The 25,916-nt window shown below is 46.5% G+C and overlaps 1 protein-coding gene across 3 annotated transcripts in view; it reads right to left on the bottom strand.

Moving 5' to 3' along the window:
- Positions 1 to 25,645, bottom strand: part of BLK (BLK proto-oncogene, Src family tyrosine kinase) — a 73,060-nt gene extending 47,415 nt beyond the window's left edge. For all 3 annotated transcript variants that reach the window (XM_039219731.1, XM_039219730.1, XM_039219732.1), the window contains exon 1: positions 25,303 to 25,645. The gene's annotated coding sequence lies outside the window, so the exon portion shown is untranslated. The remainder of the gene's footprint in view (positions 1 to 25,302) is intronic.
- Between the last annotated feature and the right edge of the window lie 271 nt (positions 25,646 to 25,916).

Genomic DNA, 25,916 nt, shown 5'->3' with positions numbered 1-25,916 from the left:
TCAGTGGCTATCGGGAAAGTTTTCCTTTTTGCTAAGTTACAAGAAGTTTTACAGGAATGTCGCTGAATTCTGTTAAACATGTACCTATCAGGACAGTTGTCAACAATTACCTTTCCATTTTGACTTGGTGTGACAAATTACACTAATACTTTTCTTAATGTTAAATTCTCCTTTCATGATGGAATGAAATCTACTGAGTCACAATATTGTGACTTAATATATGTTAATATATTGGACTCAAACTGCTTTTAAAAATATTTTTGCTTCTCTATTGATAAGCTGAATTTATCTATAGATGTGTGTGTGACAACTTATTTTTAAATAAAATTGAAAACTTTGTATGAAAATAGTATGTACTCATAATAGAAAAAATTTAAACATAAGAAGTTACAAAGAAGATCATTTCCTATAACCCCAATACTCAGAGGCAACCTCTGTGAATATTTTGGTGTGTTTCTTCTTAGTCTTTTTTGGGGTATGGGGGAGGGAACTCTTCCAAAGCTGAAATCAGTATGGACCATGGTTGAAAATGGAATTTTGAAATGGATTTAAATCCTGACTTTATGATCTATAAACTACACCACATTCATCAATATCCTTGATCTTTTGAAATCTCATTTTCCCAGCCAGTAAAATAATAATAATGGCCTCACAAGGTTGTCAAAAGAAGCAGAAAAATGTAAGTAAAGTCCTTGGCATGCCGTCTGGCACAAATAGCATTTAAATACATATTAGCTATTATCAGGCTGGATGTACACTTTTGTATTCCTCTTATCACGGAACACTACATCATAGGCTTTTGTTCGTATCATTCCAACTTACAATAAACACAATTTAAAAATTTCCTCTTACTGTATGTGTGTGCACGCGTACACGTACAGCTTTACCTAATATTTATGTATAAATTGCTGCCTACATTTCAGATCCCCACCCCCCACCCTTGGTTTTGGCTCTCAGAAAGAAAACTGTTCTGGACAAATACTGCATGGAACTGTTTCAGGATTCCTGATCCAAAATACCAAATTGCTTTTCAGAAAGACTGTGGACACCCAGCAGCCGCATGTGAGGAGGAGCTTGGCCCTCTGGCACCGAGCGCAGGCTAGAACCGTCTCATTCCTCCCTAAGATCACCTCATTCTCCACTCCCCCACCCCCAGCAAATACCTTTGAGCACAGACCCTGGGGCACTCTGGGGGGTGAACATCAGATAAGGAGTGAGAACAAGACAGACCAGGTTCATGCTTCTGCTCCGGAGCTCGGAGCATACTTTCTAGGTGACGGGGGTCAGTAGAGCAAATAAGATAAGTAAATGGCCAATCCCTTCCAAAGGAGGTAAGGGCTGTGCAGAGAGAGAGTGGAGGACGGTGAGATAGAATGACTGCAGAGGCGCCGGGGTACTCAACGAGGAAAGGCCTCTCCCAGCGGGTGGTGTTTTTAAACTGAAGTGGCAGCTCTTCCAAGGTCAGGAAAGGCGGTGGGAACAGCAGGGGGTAAGCCCTGAGGGGGCAAGCACTTGGCATATTCTAGGAGTGGGAGGGTGGTGTGCCTGGAACGAGGCAAAGGGAAAGGCCAGGGGAGGTGAAGCAAAGGAAGGGGGCAGGCAAGGAGTTGGCTTTCTTTCAAAATGCCACATTTAACTACTGCAAGCAAGGCTGACTTACCTTCTACAAAGATCTCTGTGGCTACTGTGTGGATGAGCTGGGGGTGCGAGCCGGAAGCAGGGTCACTAGGCGGGAGACCTCGCAGGAGGCCCAGTGAGAAGTGCTGGGACTGGGTCTTGTCAGTGGGAATGGAGGAAAGGCATAGAAAGCATGAGGTGCTGATGACAAGGTGGGGCTGACTTTCACACGTGGAGGGGAGGGGAGAGGAAAGAGATACCCCTCAGTCCTCCTGAAGAATTAGAACCTTCCGCTGCACTCCCAGCCCCCTGCTGCCGGGTGCCTGCCTTCAGAATTAGAACCAGGCATCCAGCAGGGATTTGACAGACCATTTGTGAAAATTGAATGCGCTGAATAAACACGCATGCAAGTGGGTATTTGATCTGGGAAGCCAAGCTCTGCCAGAGGCACCCACCATCTAAAGCCTTAGCTGCAGCCTGAATTTGAAAGTTGGTGCCTAGTGGATGAAGGCCCCAGGCCCCAGGATCTGTGTGAAGCCAAAGGGCTGCTCAGTGGGGCTCTGCCAGCTCTGTGGCAACGAGGAGAACCAGGTCCTAAGCTTGATTCAGCAGTCAACCGGCCTTGGACCCTGCACATTCCTTTGCCCTCTTCTGGCCTCAGTTTCCCCTTCTGTAAAGTGAGCTTTAAGAGCCTGGCATCCATGCCACTCACTGACAGTCATGATCTGAGAGTGCCTGGCTCCCACATCTTTCTGATGACCCTTCCTCAATCCCTGTTGTGAGCACAGGGCTGGGCTACTCTCAGTGCAGGGAAAGGGTACTTCTCTGGCTTTCCAGAAGCCACTCTCAGCCCTGAGAAGGGGCCCTTGACTTAGGGCCCAAGTCTTGGGGTCTTGGGGATAGGACACCACCGTGTCACAGGGCCAAGAGCTCAGACTGCAGAACCCGGGCTGCAAGGGCCCGGCTGGGCCAGGGGCATGGTCTTGAGGAGCTGGGCGGCCAGCTTCTGCCCTCACATGGTGCCACTCACATGCCCCAGAGAAGCTCTCTCTCAAATACACTCTGAAAGCAGGTGGGGCACAAAGGAGCAAGGTGTAAGCTACAATGGCAGGAGGCTCTCCAAAGTCTAGAGGTGTCTGGAAGGTCCAGGTGTGCCTAGAGGCTGGGAGGTCCATGCCGGTCATGGACCACACAACAATGGGAATGTACTTAGTGTCACTGAACTGTGCACTTAAAATGGTCACTTTTATGTTATGTATATTTTACCACACACACACACACACACACACACACACACACACACACACACACACACGCTCCAGAGTCCTTACAACGGCCAACAAGGCCCATGAGCCTCACCCCTCTCTTCTCCCTCCTCTCCTTCTACTCTCCCTGTTGCCTACTGTGCTCCCACACACTGGCTTCCGTACTCGCCATCCAACAAGCAAACACACTCCCACCTTAGGGTATTTGCACTTGCTCTTCCTCTGCCTGGAACATTCTCTCCCGGATATTGCCAGCTCCTTCACCTCCTTCAGGCCTCTGCTCAGATGTCACTTGAGTAGCAGAGGGACCTTCCCTGACCTCTAAAGATCACACAATTCCCACTACCCCATCCCAGGCACGTCAGTCTGGTTTATTTTACTCCATAGTCCCCATCACCTCCTGACACTTTGTATTTACTAATTTGTTCAGTTTCTGTCTTCCCCCACTAGGAGGTGAGCCCCGTGAGGACAGGCCTCGCTGGCTGTAACTCCAGTGCCTGCACCATGTGGTGAAAGCACACAGATGTTTTTGAGTGAGTGAATGCATGGCCCCCCTTCTGACACGGCCTTGGGGGGTTTTGGGGGTGGGTGCGGAGCTTGGGGTTATTAATGTGTGAAGATGGGAATCCCACCCCTTCACTTAGTCCGTTGCCATTGCCTTTTGGCTTCTCTCCTGGCCCAGAACCACTGTTGTCACTTTCCAGGGTATAGCAGGAGGAATAGGGATTTACATCATAATGAAGGCACTTAAGTCACAGCTCAGCCTCTTTGTGGAACTGCACCCTCCTCACCTGGGGGGCCACTCAGGGTGGAGGTGGGGGGGGCTCCTGGCATCTTCTGTGCACAGCACTTTACAGGAGTTATAAACCAGGTGCTAACAGGAGCTGCTTTATTAAACACACACCAAACACTTTCGCTTTCAATGTGTCCCCCTCCGTAGTTGCTAGAAAGAATGCTTCCCTTTGGGCATGCCTGTAGGGCAGTTCTTAGCCACTTCTTTCCCAAAAGGAGAGCTAGTGTGTGCCCCTGAACACCCAGCAGAATGGGGTGCTTCTCCTCATTGCTCCTACAGACCAAGCCTGAGACTTCCGGACCCCTGTTCAAGCCCTGGGAAGGCTTCCAATGAGCCTCTTAGCTTCCTGAAGTTACAGAGGTTTTACATAAAATCTGCACACCTGAGAAATCTGGACCAATCCCTCTTTATTCCCATCTATCTCCTTCCTTCTGTGACTCGTCCCTCCGTTCCTCCATTCTTTCCTTCCTTGCTTCCCTCCGTCCACAGTTACTGAGTGTGCTAGACACTTGTCATTTCTTTTCCCTTCCACATCCATTGACTTTTCTGACTTTAGTTCTTGGGGAAAATGAAAGAAGGTGGAGAATGTAAAAATCCTACTAGATTATCTTTTTCTGAATAGACAGCAACAAGTGTTTCTTGAGTAGATCAGGAAGACCCCCTGGGAAGTAACAATAGGCCACCAGCAGCCACTCTGCTGAGGGCTCTCAGCCCACACCACCCAGGGAAGGGAGGTATCCTCACACAGATTGCGGGTGCCCCCCTGCGCTGTGTGCTCTGTTGTTGTCCACTGCAGTGTGTATCAAAATTCTTTGCCTTTTTCACTGTGACCCTCAATAAGCAATACTGTACATCTGTAAATAGCACACACCCGGGTACACCTATGCACACCCCCAACCCCACCGTGAAACAAAGACTCATGAAACATTTTTTACCCTTACTTCAAGCAATGCACTTGGATTGGAGAGAGAGAGAGAGAGAGAGAGAGAGAGAGCGAGCCTGTGTAGGGAGGGAGGAGGGGCAGAGAGAGGGGGAGAGAGAGAGAATTCCTAGGAGGCTCCCCACTGTTTGTGCAGAGCCTGACAGGAGGCTGGAACCCACCAACCATGAGATCGTGACCTAGGCTGAAATCAAGAGTCGGCTGCTTAACCTACTGAGCCACTCAGGCACCCCTATTCTACCTTTTTTTTAAAGTTTTAATTCTGGTAAAATACACATAACATAAAATTTACCATCTTAATTTTTAAGTGTGACAGTTCAGTGATGCTAAGTATATTCACACTGTTCTGTAACCAATTCCAGAACTTTTTCATCTTGCAAAATTGAAACTCCATGTCCATTAAATAACTCCCCTTCTCTTCCCCCAGCCCCCAGTAACCACCACTCTCCTATCCTTCTTCATGAAGTTGACAACTGCAGATGCCTCAGGTAAGTGGAATCACTCAAAATTTGTCCTTTTGTGACTGGCTCATTTCGTTTAGCATAATGTTCTCAAGGTTCATCTCGGGTTGTGGCAGGTATTTGAATTTCCTTCCTTTTAAGGCCAAATAATATTCCATTGTGTGGATATGCAGCAGTGTATTTATCTATTGTTTATCCCTTCAACCATGGCTACTGTGAACAATGCCATTATGAAAACGGACATACAAATCTTTGAGACCCTGTTTTCAATTTTCTGGGACATATACTTACGAATGGAATTATTATCATAAGGTGGTTCTATTTTTTAAGTTTTTGAAGAACTGCTATACTGTTTTCCATAGTAGCTGCACCAGTTTGTATTCCTATCAGCAGTGCGTGGGGCTTCCAATTTTCCCACGAGGTTGCCAACTCTTTTTCTTTCTTTCTTTTTTTCTTTCTTTCTTTCTTTCTTTCTTTCTTTCTTTCTTTCTTTCTTTCTTTCTTTCTTTTCTTTCTTTCTTTCTTTTCTTTTTCTTTCTTTTCTTTTCTTTCTTTCTTTTCTTTTTCTTTCTTTCTTTTCTTTCCTTTCTTTCTTTCTTTCTTTCTTTCTTTCTTTCTTTCTTTCTTTCTTTCTTTCTTTCTTTCTTTCTTTCTCCTTCCTTCCTTCCTTCCTTCCTTCCTTCCTTCCTTCCTTCCTTCCTTCCTTCCTTCCTTCCTTCCTTCCTTCCTTCCTTCCTTCCTTCCTTTCGTAGCCATCCTAAAGAGTGGGAGGTGATATCTCATTGTGCTGTTAATTTGCATTTCTCCCAACAAGTAGTGATGTTGAACATCTCTCATATGCTTGTTGGACATTTGTGTATCTTCTTCGGGAAAATATCTATTAAGTCCTTTGTTCATTATTAAAAAAATGTTTATTTATTTTGAGAGAGAGAGAGAGCACGGAGGGGAGGAGCAGAGAGAGAGGGAGAGAGGCTCCCAACAGCATCACTCCCAGCATGACTGTGAGATCATGACCTGAGCTGAAATCAAAAGTCAGACTGAGCCACTCAGGTGTCCCTGTCCATTTTTAATCAGGCTACTTGTTTTTTAGTTTTGAGTTGTAGGAGTTCTTTATATTTTCTGGCTATTAATCCCTTAACAGATATATGATTTGCAAATGTTTTCTCCTCTTCTGTAGGCTGTCTTTTTATTCCATTTATTTCAATTTTTAAAGGCTCGTGACAATCCACTAAGTTATTTTATGAATAACTAAAGGTCCTTGATTACCCATTTGAAACCACTGCTCTGAAGAAAACAGAGGTGAATGAAGTGGCTCAGGGAGTTGATGTCCCACCAGCTCCCTGCCTCTTACAACACGACTATGTAGGATACAAGGCAGAAAGGAGTGTTAGGGGCTAAAATTGCACTTCCAAGAAAAGTTATATTTTATTTTTTTAAATGTTTATTTACTTATGACACAGATAGAAAGAGACAGAGTGTAAGCAGGGGATGGGCCGAGAGAGAGGGAGCACAGAATCTGAAGCAGGCTCTAGGCTCTGAGCTGTCAGCACAGCGCCTGATGAGGGACTTGAACTCATGAACCATGAATCATGACCTGAGCTGAAGTCAGACACTGAACCAACTGAGGAAAAGTTATATTTTAAATGCATATACTACTATTAGAAAAGGCAAGGACCTGAACATGAATGAGCTAAGTGACTATTTAAGAAGGTAGGAGAAAAATGAAGTCAAAGAAAAAAGAAAATGGGAGGGGTGAAAACAAGATGCACATATTAGGACAACAGTAAACAAAGAAACAAAGGAGAGGAAAGTAATGTGAGAAATATGCCAAGTTAAAAGCAGCAAGGGGGGAACCAATGGGAACCAGATGCCCACTTGTTCCGGGCACTCCGTCAGGCCCTGGGGGCCTGGAGTTAGGCCATGGACGTGCTCCCTGGCCTTTTGGCACCGTGTTCTAGCTCCCATTTAATCTTTGCCGCCACCCCCCGCCCACGAGGCAGGCGTCGATGACCCCACTGTACAAATGAAAAACTGAGGATGACAGAAGCAACGTCTGCCTGCGATCCCTCAGCCACATGTGGCGTCGGGCAGGGCTGCAAACCAGGGCTTGTCCACCGTCATTCCTCCGCCATGGCCACCTCCACTGCCCGCCCAGGGAGGGTCCCTTCCCCACAGTGCCTGCGGGCAAGACAGCAGACCCCTGAAGACAGGTGCATAGGACTGTGGGTGTTGGTGGTGACTGCCGGGCCCATGTGGGGGGAGCAGGGGAAGGGTTCCCAGGAAAGACACTTGTTCCCCATCCCCATGCCTCCCACACATTTCTCCCCTCCCCACCCCCCACCCCTCAGAGCGCAGCGCTCACAAAGGGCCCTCACTCTGCTCTTCAAGGCCCGGCAGAACTGAGGGGGCCTGCTGGGCCTCCGACACCCTGAGGACACCACTGCTGGTGTCTTACCTATGCCACCCAGACACCCTTGTCCCCACATTTAGTTCTGCTTATGACTATGGCTTCAGAGCGGGACTGAGACATGAATGCACCCTTCACAAAGGGAAAACTGGGCTTTTCTTGAAGTAAACTGAGCAGTGATGGGAGAACCACATGCACACACTGTGGCCCCATTATTCAGTTGTGTTTTTCGGCTGAGCTGGAATGACCTCTTGACTCCTCAATTAGCAGCACATGGTGGAGGTGATCAGGGACAGAGAACTTACCCAGGCCCAGTTTGTATAGAGAGGATTTTCCAGGGTGCCTGGGTGGCTCAGTTGGTTGAGCATCCAACGGGCTCAGGTCATGACCTCACAGTTTGTGAGTTCAACCCCCCGTTGGGCTCTGTACTGACCACTCAGAGCCTGGAGCCTGCTTGGGATTCTGTGTCTCCTTCTCTCTCTGCCCCTTCCCCAGCTTGTGCTCTGTCTCTCTCTCTCTCAAAGATAAATAAACATTTAAAAATTAAAAAAAAGAGAGAGAGGATTTTCCTTAAAAGTTTTGAGCTACTGGGGACACTTGGGTGGCTCAGTCAGTTAAGCGTCGGACTTCAGCTCAGATCATGATCTCATGGTTCGTGGGTTCGAGTCCCGCATTGAGCTCTGTGCTGACAGCTCAGGGCTTAAATCCTGCTTCAGATTCTGTGTCTCCCTTTCTCTCTCTGACCCTCCCCTTCGCCCCTGCTCTGTCCCTCAAAAATAAATAAACATTAAAAAAATAAACGTTAAAAAAAAAGAAAAAATGCCTTTTTATCCATCTCCCCTCAGATGGATTGCCCTAAAGCGTAAACAGTTTAATTTACCAAGACAATGACAGAAAGGCATCATTTATACCAAAGCCAGTATTGTTCTAAATACTGATTATTGATTATTAGCCAATATTTGGGGGCCAAGAAAGCACATTGATTTAAAGTTTACTGTTGTATTACATTTAATACCCAAAATTAAATTACAATTTCCTTTCTTTTATCACATAATTATTTCCCATATTTCAGGAAGTCTTCCCCCACCTTTTTTAAATTGAAGTATAGCTGACACACATGTTACATTAGTTTCAGGTGTACAGCTTAGTGATATAAGGAGTCTATAGTCCGCTTTGCTTACCACAGGTGTAGCTCCTGTCTGTCACCACACAAACCATTAAGGAAGTCTTTCCCCTTTAAGTGCTGCCAATTTGCAGTAATAATAAGTGGCTAATTTAGCAGATTCCCAGAGGAAGCAAGGAGAATTATGCCCCATCTACATATTTCCAGGTATATCCTACGGTTTAAGGAGATTTAGCACAGGAATACTAAGAGAAAAGAAATCAACACTTTTAGGAAGCCAAAGTCACTTACTGGTGCCAAATACTTTGTTGTTAATAAAAACATCTGTTTGAAAAGGCCCAGTGACATTCAGAGAATCATGAGCTGAAATCTCCCACCCGTTGGTTGAACTGTTGGATTTGGTCTCTTGAATTTCAAAGTTTCTTTGGCTCCTCAAGCCTTTAGTGACAACATTTCAGTTTGATAAACACAGCTCACCTCCTATGGTTAATGTTTGTAGCAGGAAAGAACAATTAGCCAACCACAAATATTTCTGTACCAGCCTGTCTCCCTGGAGAAAAATGTAAGGTTTTTAAAAAATGCCAAAACATTTCCTTTAGTTAAGCACCCTGGATGGCCATAATCATAGCAGAGTCTCTCATTTTAACTTATTAGCAATTAGCTTTGGTTAAAGAAGTAAAAACAGAAACAATTCTTTTAACCATAGGGCACTTTAGCATAATGGGTATGCATATACAGACTTGGTAGTGAAACAGACTTGGGTTCAGATCCAAGACTCCCTGCATGCTGCCTCTATGCCCCTTGAAGTATTTTTTTCTTCTTTTTGTAAAGTTTATTTTTGAGAGAGAGAGAGAAAGAGAGAGCGAGAGAGAGAGAGCACGCGCACAAGCAGGGGAGGGGCAGAGAGAGAGGGAGACACAGAATCTGAAGCAGGCTCCAGGGTCCAAGCTGTCAGCACAAACCATCGATCCCATGAACCATGAGATCATGACCTGAGCCAAAGTCAGATGCTTAACCAACTAAGCCACCCAGGCACCCTGCCCTTAGAAGTATTTCTGAGCCTCAACTATCCTCATTCCTTAAAATGGGGATAATATGTTCTCTGTACCATGACTGGACCTCTGTATATAGACGTACGTCTTTAGGATTCTTTCATTTCAATCTCAGACTCCCAAAAGGAGCCATAGCTGGGGTAGGAGGTGAGGAGAGAGAGATCTTTTAAAACAGTTTTGGGCTTAGGGTGACTGTGTGGCTCAGTTGGTTGAGCACCCGACTCTTGATTTCGGTTCAAGTCATGATCTCAGAATCGTGGGATCGAGCCCCATGTCAGGCTCTGTGCTGAGCATGGAGACTGCTTGGGATTCTATCTCTTTCTCCCTCTGCCCCTCTCCCTCCCAACCTCTCTCTCTCTCTCTCTCTCTCTCTCTGTCTCTGTCTCTCAACTAAATAAATAAATAAAACCTTTCTGGGGTTGTAGCCTTCTTTGAGAATCTGGTGAAAGTACAGATTTTCCCCAGAAAATACACTTTTGTACACACATATTAAATTTCATGCCCAATTTCAGCACTCTTCCCCCTAAAAACGCCCACAGCACTTCACAGACCTCTGATTAAGAACCTTGGGACAGATGAGGTCAAGGTCATGGGTTTTCTTTCTTCATGAGTCATTTCATTTCACGAAGAAGAACGCCTGTTCTCTGGCCAAAGACCTACTCATTGGTCACCCTGGCCAGCAAATGTAGCTGCTGACAACGCAGAGCTGATGGCAGAGGATGAACCCAGGCCACTGTTGCCATGACATAAAGTGCAATTCAAAATCCACCTGACTCCACCCTCAAAATGAGCATCTGGGCTCCCTGTGCAATTGTCTGTCCTTCCTTGGAGGGATTGGGAAAGAATAGCCTTCAGCTGCCTCATGGGCTTCAGAATGGCTTTGCAAACTACATGTTAAAAAAAAAAAAGTGAACCAAATGTCCAGTTGAAATGCTGAAATTAGAGTTAACACAACGAAATGAAATTATGCAGCCATAAAAATGATCATTGTGAAGACATACAGCCACGGAAAAGATGCTTTTCCAAAGAATCCAAGAATCCAAACTGCCACGTCCCTTACAATTCTAGCCTTTTAAAAGTGTATCATATGAATCAAGACAAGTAGCTCTTGGGTAAAAATGCGAGGTTAGTGGAATTATTGATGGTGTGTAGCTGCTTTCATTTTTTTTGTTGTTGTTTGGTATTACATAATGCTTTCAGTTGTCAGGTAAGGAGATAAATGCTAAATCTGTACAAAATCAGCCTGTTCTTCCAAATGGCTGTGGCGCTGTCCTGCCTCCAGGCAGCCAGCTCTTTCTGTGGCTTCTCTTCTGAGCAGGCTGAGAAGGCAGGTGGGGTGGGCAGACCCCGTCAGAGCTCCCCCAGGCCCCCCTGCACACAAAACCAAGCCTGGGACTGAAAGAGCAGTGAGAGCGCCTTCAATTGTTCCCACCTTCCACCACCCACCCTGGTGGATTCTCCATGCTTTAGGTCCTTGGCACCTGAGTCTAGCCAGTGAGAATGATTCATGCAAGCAGCCTGAAGATATTCATGTCTAAATCCATGTGAGCCTCTGGTGTTCAGATTCATGCCATGCACAAGTCGGCTGACCCACAGAGGCAGAGGTAAATGACTCGTCCAATGTTTGCTGATGCTGGAAACAACAGGCATGGAATCCCCAACGGGTCCCCGTGGGTGCTGGGAGGTTGGCTGCTCTCAAACAGACATGAAGAGAAAATTACAGAAAAGCTTCCTGCTGTGCAACTTGCTGGAGGGGCGTCGGCTTCAGTCATAAGGAGGCCACTTGACCTTCTTAAAAGTCATGGTCAGCAAACTAGTCATTAGTACAGAGCCTCCCACGTAAAAGCAGTGTGCGCTCTGGCTCATTTCCCCCAGACCAAGCCCCTAACTGCCTCCCTCTCATCTGGGCACTTCCTGGCCCCGGGGGATGTGAACAGTAGGGGGCGGCAGTCCCTGCCCCAGCGGGGTTTTGGGCCCTGTGAAATCCCTCCTCCTGCGGCTCCTCCATCAAGGCTTTCCTGGCCCCTGGTTAAATGAGTGGCTTCCTCATCTGATGTCCCCAAGTGTGTGGCAGAGCCTCGGCGACACCCCCATCACAGACAGATGGGGGTGGAGAGATTGGCTGTACGTGTCTAACTTAGTGACTCTCATTTCTGTGTCCTCGGGGCCCAGCACGCGTCTGGCTTAGCGCATGTCACAATAAGTAACAATGGACAGCTGACAGTTCCAGGGCAGGGAGACAGTGGGGCAGGAGGAATTTCAGGAGAGGATTGATCCCTAAGGGTGAGCAGACGTGGGGAGAAGCAGAAAAATGAAAGGAGATGTCAAGGAGGCTCGAGCTACTGTGTAGATATGAGTGATGCTCACCCAGCAAGGGAAAAGGCGAGTTGACAGGTGCTGACCTAGCCCACAGGACAAGAGAGGCATTCTCTGGAGAGCAAGCTTGTGCCGGATGCCTCCTCAGGCAGAGGTTTCCCAGAGGATAAGTGAGCATCACACATGCTTGGCTGTCCACTTCTGCTCAGTTGCTGTGTGTGGCTTGACCAGCTGCAATTTCACAGCATGCATTTGGCCTCTGCCTTGATGTGGGTGATAAGCTTCCCTTGCCCTTACTGTTGGCCTGGGTCAGTGCTCTGCACGCAGTGGGCAGTTGATAGACTGAATAACCGAGAGCTAAGAGCACCGGTTTTGGAGTCACACAGAACTGAGTCTGCATCTGGGCCCTGGCCTTCTAGCCCAGGGCCCTTGGTGAGTTCCTGATGACAACATCAGGAAGGAATTAAGGGAGTTCACTGCACAAAGCACCTGGCGCATTTCTTGGCATTCAAATACTGGCAGCTATACCACCTTTGATCGATATACATGATGTGCCAAGTAGATACAGCACAGCAAAGGGTTGACCGGAAGGAATGCTCAGAGCCCACTTACCCTACCCCCTCGGTTGGCAGAGTTGGAACCTGAAGACCAGAGAGAGGAAGTCCCTCAGCCAAGATGGCAAGACCAGTGCCCAGCTATAAAACACCACCTCAGGGACAGAACCAGCTTGGCACAGGTTGGCATTCTTGGGCATCCTCTTCTCAGCTCTCCCAGTTTCTTCCCTCTCCTGGTTTCAGGCTCCCCCTGCAGTCCTAACTTGAGGCCACTGTCCTGTCTTACTAAAGTCATTTGTATCCCTAATGCCTGGTTGATCTTTGGCACCCTTTCAGCTTTATCTCCACACGAACCCTCGGATCTGCCCTCCCCAAACTCTCAGATCTGCCCACTGGAATTCTCTGGCCCCTTCTAGATTCCAAGTACTAGCTGGCTTCTTGAGCTGGACCCTTTATCTCCACTGGGGTCACTAGGCTCCTGTCCCTTTAAAGTCTCTTTAGAGTATTGGTTTCCCTTCTTCTGGTGGCTCCCAGAAGCTGTGATATGGGTGGTGCTTTCCCCTCCAATCAGGGCAATCTGTCCTCCTCAGAGGCAGTGACAGGCCCCCACCTCAGCAGGATCCGTCAGCGTCCACCTGCGTCTTGACATCATCCTGGTGGTCCAGGCTGGATTCATCAGGTCTAGGATCATTTCTGGGCATGGGGTGGTCTGCCACAGGTAGGAAGCTAGGGCACTCTGCTTTCTTCCCAAGTTCCTGTGTCCATTCCTCCCACAGCTGGAACTGGTTGGCCAACTGTCCTTCCTCCCTCTCCTGCCTCAGTCTTCTTCCCCTCATTCTTCCCAATCCATGGACGCTCTCACAGCTCCCGAAGTTTGTAGATACAATTTAGAAACAAGGCTTACATGTGTATTCTGTATTGGGAAAAAAGATCAAAGCTGCAATCCAGTGTTGCTTACCCAGGGTTTCCATCAGCAGGTAGAGCAGAAGGTTTCTTTGAGATATGAATGAATTTTTTTCTTCTTGTATTCATTTAGTATCTTGCTCCTCACCCACATTTAAGCCATTGCCACAGGGAAACAGAAAGGAGAAACAAGAGAATTCTCCTGGCTCAGACTGAGGGAAATACAGTGAGTTGGTCTGGGCAATACAGAAACCCAGGTGGTCTCACCTGGAGTCCCTTGGCCCAGGGCTGGAGGGGAGCGGCGTGATGACTCCTGTGCCTAGAATGTGGCACAGAAGTCCTGGAGGAAGGCTTGATGCAGGTCAGAGGCTGGAACTAGACATCCTAGCAGCAGCCTGTGTGGATTGATGATGAAGACCAGATGGGTGGCCCCAAAATCCTAAGACCCATGAGCACCCCCTCCCCCAACTCAGGACTGGGGCCCAGCCCTAGAGAAAGGGAGAGAGCACTGAACTCACTGGGGCTGTTTTACACTACCCAGCAGAAATCAAGATATTCAGACTAGATATTCTATTTTTGCTCAACAAGTGTGGACTTCACCCCACACGGATTTACTCTGTCAAGACTTCACTGAACCTTCCAGATGTTCTTCCAGAGGCCAAGACCACCTTCATAATAGACTCGCTCAACCCATTCTTCTACATTCTCTGAAGTTGATGTCCTTATCAACAATTCCAAAGAATCCCCCTTATCTCATTGTTCTTACAATCAGCACATTCTTTTTTTAATGAATGATAAATAAGCCAAACACATATGACCTTGGGAAGGTAAAAGGGAATAAAGCAAAGGGACAAATTCAGTCATGCATTGTCTACCCTTTAGATTTGCAAAGGGGTCGTGGGAGAGCTTCAAGGTGGTTTGAAGGCTGCATTAGAGACACCCCACGGTGAGCCCAGACAGGGTGAGGAGCTAGGAAATCAGGCTGGTCAGTGATTATCTGTGTGACCTCAGAAAAGGGACTCTGCCCCTTGAGTGTGCCACTGGGAACTGGTGACCCAGTGGGGTTGTGCAAACAGGGAATGAGGGTAGAGAGCTGTGTTCGCTTGGCATGAGGCCCTTGCTACCCTAAGCCCCCTGCTGGGTTCATTGGAAGAAGCCATCAACCATGCCTGCTGGTGTTTGGGCTAGGGTGGCACAGCCACAGGAAGACTCATGGAGGCTGAGACCTTGGGAATGGAACTTCAAGCACGTGCAGGAGTTTTCCTCAGGGAGAGAGGCATTTCAAGTGGAGAAAAGGGCTCGGCACAAGCCCTGAGGTGTGATGGGCAACAGGGAGTCACTGGGGATGGGACTGCTGGGCCCAGCGTGCCTGCAGAAGAACACCAGGAGAGAAGCTGGAATGGGAGATGAAGACATCTAGTCTTTGGAGGCCTGAGTTTTGTTCGCAGGCACTGAGGAGTCAACAGAGATCTTCCCCTGGGGGTGACAAGGCCGCATTTGAGCTTCAGAGAGACCTTTCCAGCCACACAGAGGATGATTGCAGTGCAGGTCACGGAGGCCCGAAGACAGGAGCTCTAGGGATGTGGTAATCATCCTGCCTAGAGGCAGGAAGGGCCTGAGCTAAAGCAGTGGAGATCCCAGGACAAATTTGAGAAAGGAGGAGACAGATGTTATCACAGATGTTATCGCAACATTGCCTGAGTCAGGGAAGCTGGTGGAGTGTTCTAGCATACTCTCTGGCCTTTGCTAAGACTTGCACTTTCCCCACACTTTAGATTTCTTCTGCAGGGAACAGAGCCTCCTCCAGGAAATGCTGGGCGTGGTGGGGGGACTCGGGCACCCCTTAGAAGACAAGACAAAGATCCTGAGGGTTTCAGACCTGGTGTCTTCAGTGTGGAGTCAGGCGAAAGAAGGCCAGCTCCTGGGAAAGAGGAAGATGGGGCCCCTCCTGTGACCCCCCCATCTCACCCCCCCCGCCCCCCGTGGAGCTGCTGGCTGCCAACACACCAGTCTGGGGTCTGAGGTGAGGGGAGGAGGAGGATGCTCCCTCCCTTCTCAAGACCCACTCAGTCTACAAGACAGGCACTTCTTGCTATTTGACAGCAGAGAACTTTGTATGATGAAAACAATGAACAAGAAGAACTTTAGGGAGGATGGTGCTTTAGCAACAGGGTTTCTACAAAACGGATGAAGCTTGGGAACTTCTTTATGACATAGACTTTATTCCTTACTTTGTTGCGATGGCCTTGGCGACAGTGGGTTTGGGGATGTTTTGTTGTTGATCGGTATGTGTGTTGCCTCTGTTTGCCTCCATGTATCTGCATGTGCCTGTGTGTCTGTGTGTGTCCGTGTGTCTGTGAGACACAGAGGGAGCATATCCTACATCAATAACCTCCTTCCCTAAAGAGATGTTCTTTCTTGTCTTTCTAGTTATAAAACCCTTAAAACAGGGTCCACGATGGACAGCTTCCCTTACACACCACATGCCAGCGAGCTCCAGGATATGCAGTGCTGGGACTAAAAGGGCTCCCTTCTCAGGCCAAATCTCGGGGAGACGCAGGTGGGAGGTGGGGGACACCGTCAGTCACTCAGGCCACCCTCCAACAGCAAACCACCACACTGCAGACATCGGTGGAGATGGGCTGGCTGCCGTTCCCACATGCAAGGAACTAACAATATGTAACCATGAAGATTCATAGAAGTTGATTTGAGATTCATTGATCTTAAATATCAAACTATGACAACATTCTATATGGATAGAGTCAGCTCCCAAGGGCCCAGAATTCTTTCCCCATTCTTTTTCATGCCTCTTCTTCATCCAAATGTCAACAGGCTTTCCAATCGACAGGAAAAGAAGGACCAAACATGGAGATGTCAATTTTCTTACATACAGGCTGTCTCTCCGTGGCGGGTTGGACAGCACAGATATAAATAGGAGGGGGAATGGGAAGGAGGGTGGAGCACATGTCATGAGAGAGTGGCTTTATGTGCAGGCAGCAATTAAAGGAACCTGATTTGAAAACAGAAGTCTCCAAACCCACTGGGATGAATGTGGCAGAGTCATTTTGCAGGAATCCAATGAACGTTGCATCGCACTCCATGCTCAACCTCATCAAAGGGCCTCATGGAGAAAGATTTTAAACCTTTTTTCCTATGCCACAAAGGAGTATGACCTTTCTGTGAGGAAACCATTGTGTAAGCAAATGAGACCTCTCTAAAGGCCAGGCTTCTAGCTCCGAGGAAGACTCAGTCACAGGGCCTGTCCTTCATCTCTGAGCCAGAAGCCTCTCTGGGGATATGACTTTCACTTCCCATTTGCTCATTCTCAGAGGCTGCTTGTCTGAGTGACAACATGGAGCTAAGGAGCCTGTGAAGATTTATTTGACCAGGAGAGTTTGGGAGCTGGCTCCTTTCTCTGGCAGCCGAAGAGACAAGTGGCTTCAGCTGAGGTTAGGCCCCAGCAGAAACATGGGTACAAGTGACATCCCACCCTTACCTCCTCCACACCTGTGACAGAGCCTCCGGGCCTGGTTGTCAAGACAGACATGAGCAGGTGTCTCCTTGCCAATCTCGGCCTCAGACAGTTGCCAACAATGAGCACTCTGTACCTCACTGAGCCCTGTTTCTAGTTGAGGAAACATCTCTGCTTTCTACTTCTAGCTGACGCTGGTGGCAAAGGCCTCCCAGGAGTGATTCTTGGAGAAAGAAGAAACTCCCATGTTGACTCAGGAGCACACAGGAAAGCCACTAACCCCTACCCCCCGGCAGTTAACCAGAAGTGAATCCTTCCTGTGCCCTCAAGTCCTAAAACCTCCTGGGTGGATGAAATCTGATGAAAGCCAGAAACGCTCTTTATAGAAGGTTGCCTGTGTCCACAAAAGCTTGCATGCAAGTTAAAGAAGCTTATAAGCTCGAAGAAACTCATCAAGGGACTATGGTCTCCCAAAGTTAGGTCAGTGCAGGGGCATGACCATTGCAGGGAGAGGGTCTCTATCCAGGGCCATGTACTTCCCCTTCTTTCCCTGCAACAAGCAGAGAGCAGGACCCTCTGGGTACCTGGGCCTCTTTTCCTGGGCCTCAGGAAAGCCCAGGGGGCAAGTTATTCTCCACTGGTCCCTGCTTCCCAAAGCCAGATGCAGACAGGATGCTGATCTGTGATTTGAAATGAAGATATTCTGCTTCTCATCAGCAGTGTGCTGGGGCCAACTCGTGCAGGTTTGTAAGAGTCAGTTGTTAAATTCCGGGGAACTTAGTGAGCCATTTGTTAAGCACATCATTATTCAAAATTAAACCATAAAAAATTAAAATTATATAAAATCAAAATTAAATTATATAAAATACAATTAAATGAATTATATTTAAAACAAAGGCAATAAACAAGCAAATGTCCTCATTCCCCAGTTGTTTCACTACATTTCACTGTTATCACTGTTCTTTTTTCCTTTTTTTTTTTTTAACATTTATTTATTATTGAGAGACAGAGAGAGACAGAGTACGGTTAGGGGAGGGGCAGAGAAAGAAGGAGACACAGAATCTGAAGCAGCCTCCAGGTTCTGAGCAAGGTGTCAGCACAGAGCCTGACTCAGGGCCCGAACCCACGAACCGTGAGATCATGACCTGAGCTAAAGTCCGATGCTCAACTGACTGAGCCACCCAGGTGCCCCTGTTATCACTGTTCCTGAGGTCATTTACATCAGCTGTGTCTATGAGGCGGAAATGCTGTGTAGTGGTGTGCTGCTGCACGTCTCTTCCTGGCCCCAGATTCAGCCAGGCCACGTTGGCAGGTTGAAATTGTCAGTCTAGAAGTGTTTTCACTACAGAAATAGGAAAGGACTTCGAAGGTTGATTTGTTTTTTGTTGATTTTTCAGACTTTCTCCTTTCTCCATGATGGAGAAAATGTTAAAATGATGTAGGTAATACTTTAAAATGTGCACTATTTATAGCTCTTTATAGCACAAAAGCATTGAGAAAAGTTTTTTGAGTAATTAAAAACTATTATCCAATTTAGCAAAGAAGCCATTAACATCACTGCCTCATGAATGCAATTACAACATGTCTCTGTCTCTTTGGTCTACTTACCATAACAAAAATATCAATGGACGTTCATGCCAACCCTATATATGTGTGTCAGTTGCAGCCATTGCTTGACCATGGATACAAGAATTTGGCAAAAGTCAACAAAAGCGTTCTATGGAGAATCGATGGCTCTATGGTATTTATAACAAAGAGTATTATATTAAATTTTTAAAAATGTTTATCTATTGTTGAAAGAGAGAGAAAGAGGCAGAGCACAAGCAGGAGAGGGACAGAGACAGAGGGAGATACACAATCTGAAGCAGGGTCCAGGCTCTGAGCTGTCAGCACTGAGCCCAACATGGAGCCTGAACTCACAAACTGGGAGAACATGATCTGAACCAAAGTCAGACGCTTAACCAACTGAGCCACCCAGGGACCCAAGAACATTACATATTTTATTATCATTTGTAAATTATGTGTTATATATTCTTTATACCAATAAAATGTATAATAAACGTGTGTGTGTGTATGTGTGTGTATATGTGTTTCCCAGAAAGCTGGTTGTTGAATTTACCAGCATTCCACTGCTCTCAGTCTAAAAGGTACCTGTCTTAACCTCACCTCTCCCCGTTGCACTGACAAGTGCCAGGCAGTCCATCAGACAGACAGATAGCACAAAGGGGAAATGAGTCCTTTCCACATTAATGCATAGGGAAAAGTGATTTGAGCCTTTCCTATATATTACTTTTGATCCCATCATCAAATGAAATAGGGTCTTTTTGTTGTTGTTGTTTATTTATTTATTTTGAGAGAGTGAGAGCAAGGGAGGGGCAGAGAGAGAAGGAGAAAGAGAAAAAATTCCAAGCAGGCTCTGCAGACACCATTGCAGAACCTGACACGGGGCTCAAACTCATGAACTGTGAGATCATGACCTGAGCCAAAGTCAGATGCTTAACCGACTGAGCCACCCAGGCACCCCAACGTTTATTTGTTTTTGAGAGCAAAAGAGAGCAGGGTAGGATCAGAGTGGGGTGGGGAGGCAGAAGCTGAAGCAGGTTCCAGACTCTGGGCTTTCAGCACAAAGCGTGATACGGAGCTCAAACCCACAGGCCGTGAGATCATGAGCTCAACCAAAATCAGTTGTTTAACCAACTGAGCCACCCAGGCGCCCCTGAAATAGTTTTTTTTAAAAATAAATATCTCTTTAAAAAGTCTGATCTACTATAGAAATGTCAGGAATTAAGGGAACTTAACTTGAAATAACTACATATAATCTTTGTAGCAGTACAAGGTGGAATATCTGTAAGAACAGGCAGTGAAACAAGCTGTGTTTGTATAACAGACCCACAGCTGGTATCTCACCATAGGTGGTGCCCTTGTAGGAACAAAACAAAACAAACAAAAACCACAAGGAATTGGTCTATGTTTTGTACACAGAAAGGGAACTAGTTCTTACTGAACACTCATGCCATGTATCAAGCTCTTTCAAAAATGCTGTTCTGTTTTAATTTATTCATTTTCTGGTGCTTCCAAAAAGATTTGAAGCCACTCATAAAAATAAATGTGAAACTGTAGGAGAGAAAAACAAATGAAGAAATCAAGACCAAAGGGTAAATTAGGGCAGAAAAACAAATTTGAGGGTAAAGCTTGTACACAGAAATACAGACCATGAGCTGGGGCTACCCGATTGTAGGGTTGGATGCAAATTAGGCTCTCAGTGTCCTGGAGTCCAAAGCACAGAGTGGGACATGATCGGTTTGACGAGTCAATGTCTTTAAGACATCCTTTGCTCTGGAGAAGCATGGATTTCCCAGGTTTGGAGTCTGAAAGTAATTATCCTGCAGCTGTTCTTAGGGTGACCCTGAGTGACATGGTGGACGGCAGTCTCAGTGGCATCTCAGCAACCATGACATAGTGAGGTTCCTCCCTTGTTTCGTATAGCAGCCTTCAGCTGGAGCCTAGGATGGTGTGCCCTCACCACGAAAGAGTGCCCAAGCTTGATTCTGGAATGTATTCCCTGAACACTCCAAGCACTGAGATCCAGACATACAGCTCTCAGACTGACTAGCTTCATATGGGGGGAGGGGAGCAAGGAATACCCCAAATATCTAGATTCATGTCTTTCAGTCACATTGAACTCAAGGCTTTTTTGAAAAACATAACAAAACCATGGTCTCCCTTTTGCAGATTTCAAGATAAATATCATGCATAAAAATAAATGTTAAACATTACAATGTGAAATGTGCTTTTTCAAATTGCAAGGACTCTGGTGGTTCTCACGTGGAGAACTCAATAGAATATAGGTGGAAATATTGTGTACTCTTCAGTTTCAACTCAACTAAGAATTAAGGCTTTGGGAATTTATTCTTATATCCCCATGATGGGCTGCTACTAACAAATAAAGAAATAAGACTCCAGGGTAAAAGTAACCTACCTGAGTAATGCCAGTAGAGAATGAGATCAAACTGTTATTATTTCACAAAGACATTTGGTGACTAGTCCAAGGTCACAACGCCAGGAAGCAGCAGGGCTAAACCTTGAACTCAAGCCCTCTGGTCCACAGGCTGGCCATCCACCCTCTATGCAAGAGGACCTCTCAGCCACAGCTGCTTTGTCATATTCCTATATCCAAGTCCTTTCTAATTCTGGGACCACAACACACTGAGAAATAAAATTAAATTACCATCACTAAATATTTGACTTGGTGATTCCAAATATTTGAGATTAGCAGATCCTTTTGGAACTGTGATAGAAGCCAGGAGCACTCTGGAGAAGAGTATAAATGTCCACAAAAGTTTGCAGATAAGTTCACAGAGCTCGAAGACTCCATGCAACTCATCAAGTTTCCATGGTCTTGGAGGTCAGAATTCCTGACCCACTAAGCACAAGTCATCTCATATTCTTGTAGATGCTACATGAACATGCACAAACACTTCTTGTGCTTGAGTGCCCCTGAGCATGAGGGCTTCCTTAAACTCTTAAACCTCCCAGGTGCCATGCTTGCCTCACTTTCATCCTAGCCCAGCAGCCTAGGTATCAAGGTATACAAAGAAGCCAGAAGAAAGGGAGCCTCCTTCTACCACATGGTTTGGGAGACATCAGCCCTTTGGTGAGAAAGTGGTGAGCAGAGGTCATGCAGGGTCAGCAGGGACCATGGCGTAGCCTCTTCTATGCCTCAGGCTCCGGCTCCAATCATCTTGTTTAATTTAATTCTCATATCTGTGCTTGAACCTGGGTGCACCTGCTCCCATTTTATAGAGAACTGGACCATTTGCTCACACCCCCCAGCTGGAAGTGGCAGAGGTAGGTCCTGGTGCAGAACTGGCTGGCCCCAAGGCCCAGCGCCTTCCTCTGGCCAGCACCACCTTGCAGACACCTGCTGACAACCATCTTCTTCCGCAAGGGCCTCCTTAGCTCATAGGGCTAAGGACGATCATTAAATCTTACATGTTTTTCCTCCTTTGAGCTTTCTTCCTCATGACCTAATCTTTACTTGCTTTCAAGAACTTGTCCTTGTTTCTTTCACTCAAGGGCCATTTTGCAGGGTACCATCCCTAAGCCAGACAGTGTCCTGAGTGCTGGGATCCAGAGAGGGGTCAAAGGGGGACTGCTCCCTGTTCTGGAGGAGCTCAGATCCAGAACTCTTGCAAACAAGTAGCCCTAAGCATGTGCTGGAGGTTCACAGGGACACAGGAATGGATTTGGGCATTGGTGAGTCTCAGGCCGAGGGAACAGTGGGAGCACTCACTTCCCCTCGTCTCCCCCTGCATTTCAGAGCAGTACATGGCTGGCCCAGTGAAAGTGCATATGAGTTAGCAGTGGGGGGAGCAGAAGATGTGACAGGGAAGGTACTTTAGGCCCAGTGGTAATCACAACTCTTGGTTGTGATCTTCATCTAAGTGTTGTGATTTTTATCTAAGTGCTGTCTTCTTACAGCTTCATGATTCTTTCTTCTTTATCTCTTGCTTTCTCTAATCTGGCTGGTACATCGCCCTAGAATGAGGGCACACCTGCTCCACTGGGCCTGGTGGCGGGGGGACTGTATGGGGGTGGGGTGGGGTCAGGTTTCTCCATCTCCCCTGTTACCTCCCCACACACCTGAACCTTCCAAGCAAGGATGCTGGCCTCTGGTGGCTCTGTCCAGCTGCTGCAGATTCTAGGGCAACGCAATGAGCTCCCAAGGCCAGGGTGTCACTCCAGCAGGAGCCACAGGCCACAGCTTTGCTTAGGGGATTACTTTCCAGCACAGCTCATGGCTGCTTGGCTGGCCACAGATTGTGTGGGGGTGGTTGGCCCAGAAGATGGCAGATTCCATCCTGGTATTCCACACAGGGTTGGGGTCCTCACTGGCCTCCATTCTGACCTTCTAGTTCCTCACTGAGGAGAGGTCAGGTTGGCATCTCTGGGCATGCACATGGAGGCTTGAGAGTCTGAACCAGCACAGACAGCTCTGCTGGGCAAACAGAGGGTGGGGTACTTAATGCTAAAGTCCCTGACACAGACTGAGGGCTCAACACATGTGTGCTGAATGCAAGAATAAATAAATGATGAGAAATGCCACAAAGAGAAATATAGAACTTTCTAGGACTAAGGTTGGGAGAGACAATGGTAAAAAAAAAAAAAAATGCAAAAGGCTATGTTCCAGAAACTTCAAAGAGAGGGTAGGGACCACTCGGCCATGGATTCTGGTTTCCCCAAGCATGTTCATGTTTTGACCACATCTGCTCTAGAGCGGAATGAGTATAATTTTTTTTAGCTCTTCGTTTTGAATAATTTTCAGTTTATAGAAAAGTTACAAAGATAGTGTAGAGACTTCCCTTATATCTTGCACTCAGCTTCCCCTAACATTGTCATCTTACCTAACCATGGTACACTTGCCAGAAATTCGCATTGGCACAATGGTATTAATTAAACTCCAGGCTATATTTAGATTTCACCTATTTTTCATTAAGGACTTTTCACAAAGATATTTGGTGACTTGTCCAAGGTCACACCGCCAGGAAACGTCCAATCCCATCCCAGATGTTAATTCCAGGTTTAGTTGCCATGTCTCCTTACTCTCCTCTGATATGTAACAGCTTCCCCATCTTTCCTCATTTTCCATGACTTTGACAATTACGAAGGCCAAATATTTTGGAGATTGTTCCTCCCTTTGGGTTTATCTGATGTTTTCTCATGATGAGATTGAGGTTAAGGGTTTGGGGAAAGAACAGCACAGAGGGGAAGTACTTTTCTCCTTTCACCACAGCCAAAGTTACACAATATAACACGTCTTATCCCTCGAGACATTAACTTTGACCACCTGCTTAAGGTGGGATCTGCTGGCATTCCCCACTATAGGTACTGCCTTTCCCTTTCCATACTTTATTCTAAGTCCCTTCCACACTCAAGGTAAGTGGAGTCAAGCTCTATCTAGAAAGGAGAAGCATCTACACATATCACATGGAATATTTCTCTATAACTATGGAAGCATGATGTTTATTTATTTATTTCTGAGAGTGGGAGGGAGAAAGAGGGAAGGAGAGAGGGGCAGAGAGACAAGGAGAGAGAGAATCCCAAGCTGACTCTGTGCTGCCAGTGTAGCCCACAAGGGCTCAAACTCATAAACCATGAGATCATGACCTGAGCCGAAATCAAGAGGCAGACACTTAATAGACTGAGCCACCAAGGCACCCCGATGATAACAATTCTTTAGTTCCTTGGTAATGTGGATAGTGAAAGCAGTGGTCAATTGCAAAATGACTAGAACTGTTGTCAAAATCTTAGAATTGGGAGTGTGGGTTAAATGGGTGATGGGAATTAAGGAGGGCACTTTCGGGGATGATTACTGGGTGTTACATGTAAGAGATGAATCACTGGGTTCTATACCTGAAACCAAGACTACACTGTGTGTTAACTAACTTGAATAAAAGATAAAAAAAAACAGCCCCCCCCCAAAACCCAACAACTTAGAATTTTAAAAAATACTCTCAAAATATGTTATCAACTGTTCTTTTCTTCTCAGAAATGGATCTCTTAGCCAAAAAATCATCATTAAACATATTTCATCATCCGAACCCTGATGTCTAAGTAATGGTAAACGTTATGTGAAAACAAACATTTAGAAAGGGCAACAACAAATCATTTATGATGAGCCAGACTGACACCCCTGTCCATCACTGCTAACCTCTATTATGTCTACCTCTTAGGTACCATTACCTTGGTTTATAGAAAGGCTGGGTAACTTGCCCAGAGCCCCTCCCCCCACACAGCTGGCAAGCGCATGCCCACCCATGTTCCCACCCCAGAGTCTTCTCCTGTCTTTCCTCTGTGGTGCACTCCCCGACTTTTCCAGCCTAGAAACCCCAAGAAGCACAATCTACCTGGATGGATGAGCTTTCATTAAAAAAGGAAAAACTGACTGGGTGGCTCAGTCAGTTAAGTGCCCAACTTCAGCTTAGGTCATGATCTCACAGTTCGTAAGTTTGAGCCCTGCATCGGTCTCTGTGCAAATAATGCATAGCCTGGAGCCTGCTTCACATTCTGTGTGTGTGTCTTTCTCTGCCTCTCCCATACTTGTGCTTGAGCTCTCTCTCTCAAAAATAAATAAATAAACATAGAAAAATATTTTTTTTAAAAAAAGGAAGAAAGAAAAAGAAACACATAAACACACACAACCAAAAACTCTCCAAAGTAGAAACCAACAAACAATGGGACAATCCATTCACAGATATGCTCAGATCATGTTAATGTCTTCTCTCTCTGTAACATCCAGAGTGATGCTCCTGCCCATTCTCCCAACAACAGACCTCAGAACACTGTTTGCACATTTTAAAAGAATAAGATGGTCAAAGAAGTAGAAGATGCAGTCTTACCTTGACAAATGCTCAGTAGCTTTTCACCATAGCTTTTTAAATCCCGTCACCCTTGTGAATAAGCAGACTTCTAGCTATAACCAGCAACTCCTGATGCAATCCCAAAGAAAAAGCCCATGCCTGTTGTCTCAATCAGTTCACGTAGCTTGTGGCTTCCTGCTGGCGGCGAGCACCAGGCAGAGGTGGCCAGCTCCGGGGTCTGTGGTCAGAGCTTCACCAGCTTCCCCGAAGGAGCTCCGCCCCTCCCACTGAGCTCTTTGAAGGCTTCTGTGGGTTCACTGGCTCCAGTGGTCACCGCTGACCCAGAAAAGCCTGGGAGGAAGGACCGCAAGCAGCTGGTCTTTCTCAGGCCCTGGGCTCCACTCATCCCAATGACCCTCTGCCACTAGAAAGTTTTCTCATGGGGTTTTGGTTAAATAACATGGGTGGTGCTTTCTTGTACCAAAATGGGCAGAGTTAGTAAACCTCCAAGCTAAGTCTACAGGGTATTTCGTTCTGCCTTGCAGAGCAAGACAGGAAAGAGCTTGGTCTCTGCTGCCTTGTGTCATCTATAGGATCCTGGGCAGCTGTTCCCTCAGCCTTGTTGGTTTTGTTTTGTCTTCCAAATAACACCG

Source organism: Hyaena hyaena, unplaced genomic scaffold, assembly GCF_003009895.1.
Source record: "Hyaena hyaena isolate Hyena2069 unplaced genomic scaffold, ASM300989v1 scaffold_836, whole genome shotgun sequence".
In the NCBI taxonomy this organism is placed as follows: domain Eukaryota; kingdom Metazoa; phylum Chordata; class Mammalia; order Carnivora; family Hyaenidae; genus Hyaena; species Hyaena hyaena.
The sequence above is the reverse complement of the archived record's forward strand: the minus strand, read 5'-3'. Positions and strand labels throughout refer to the sequence as shown.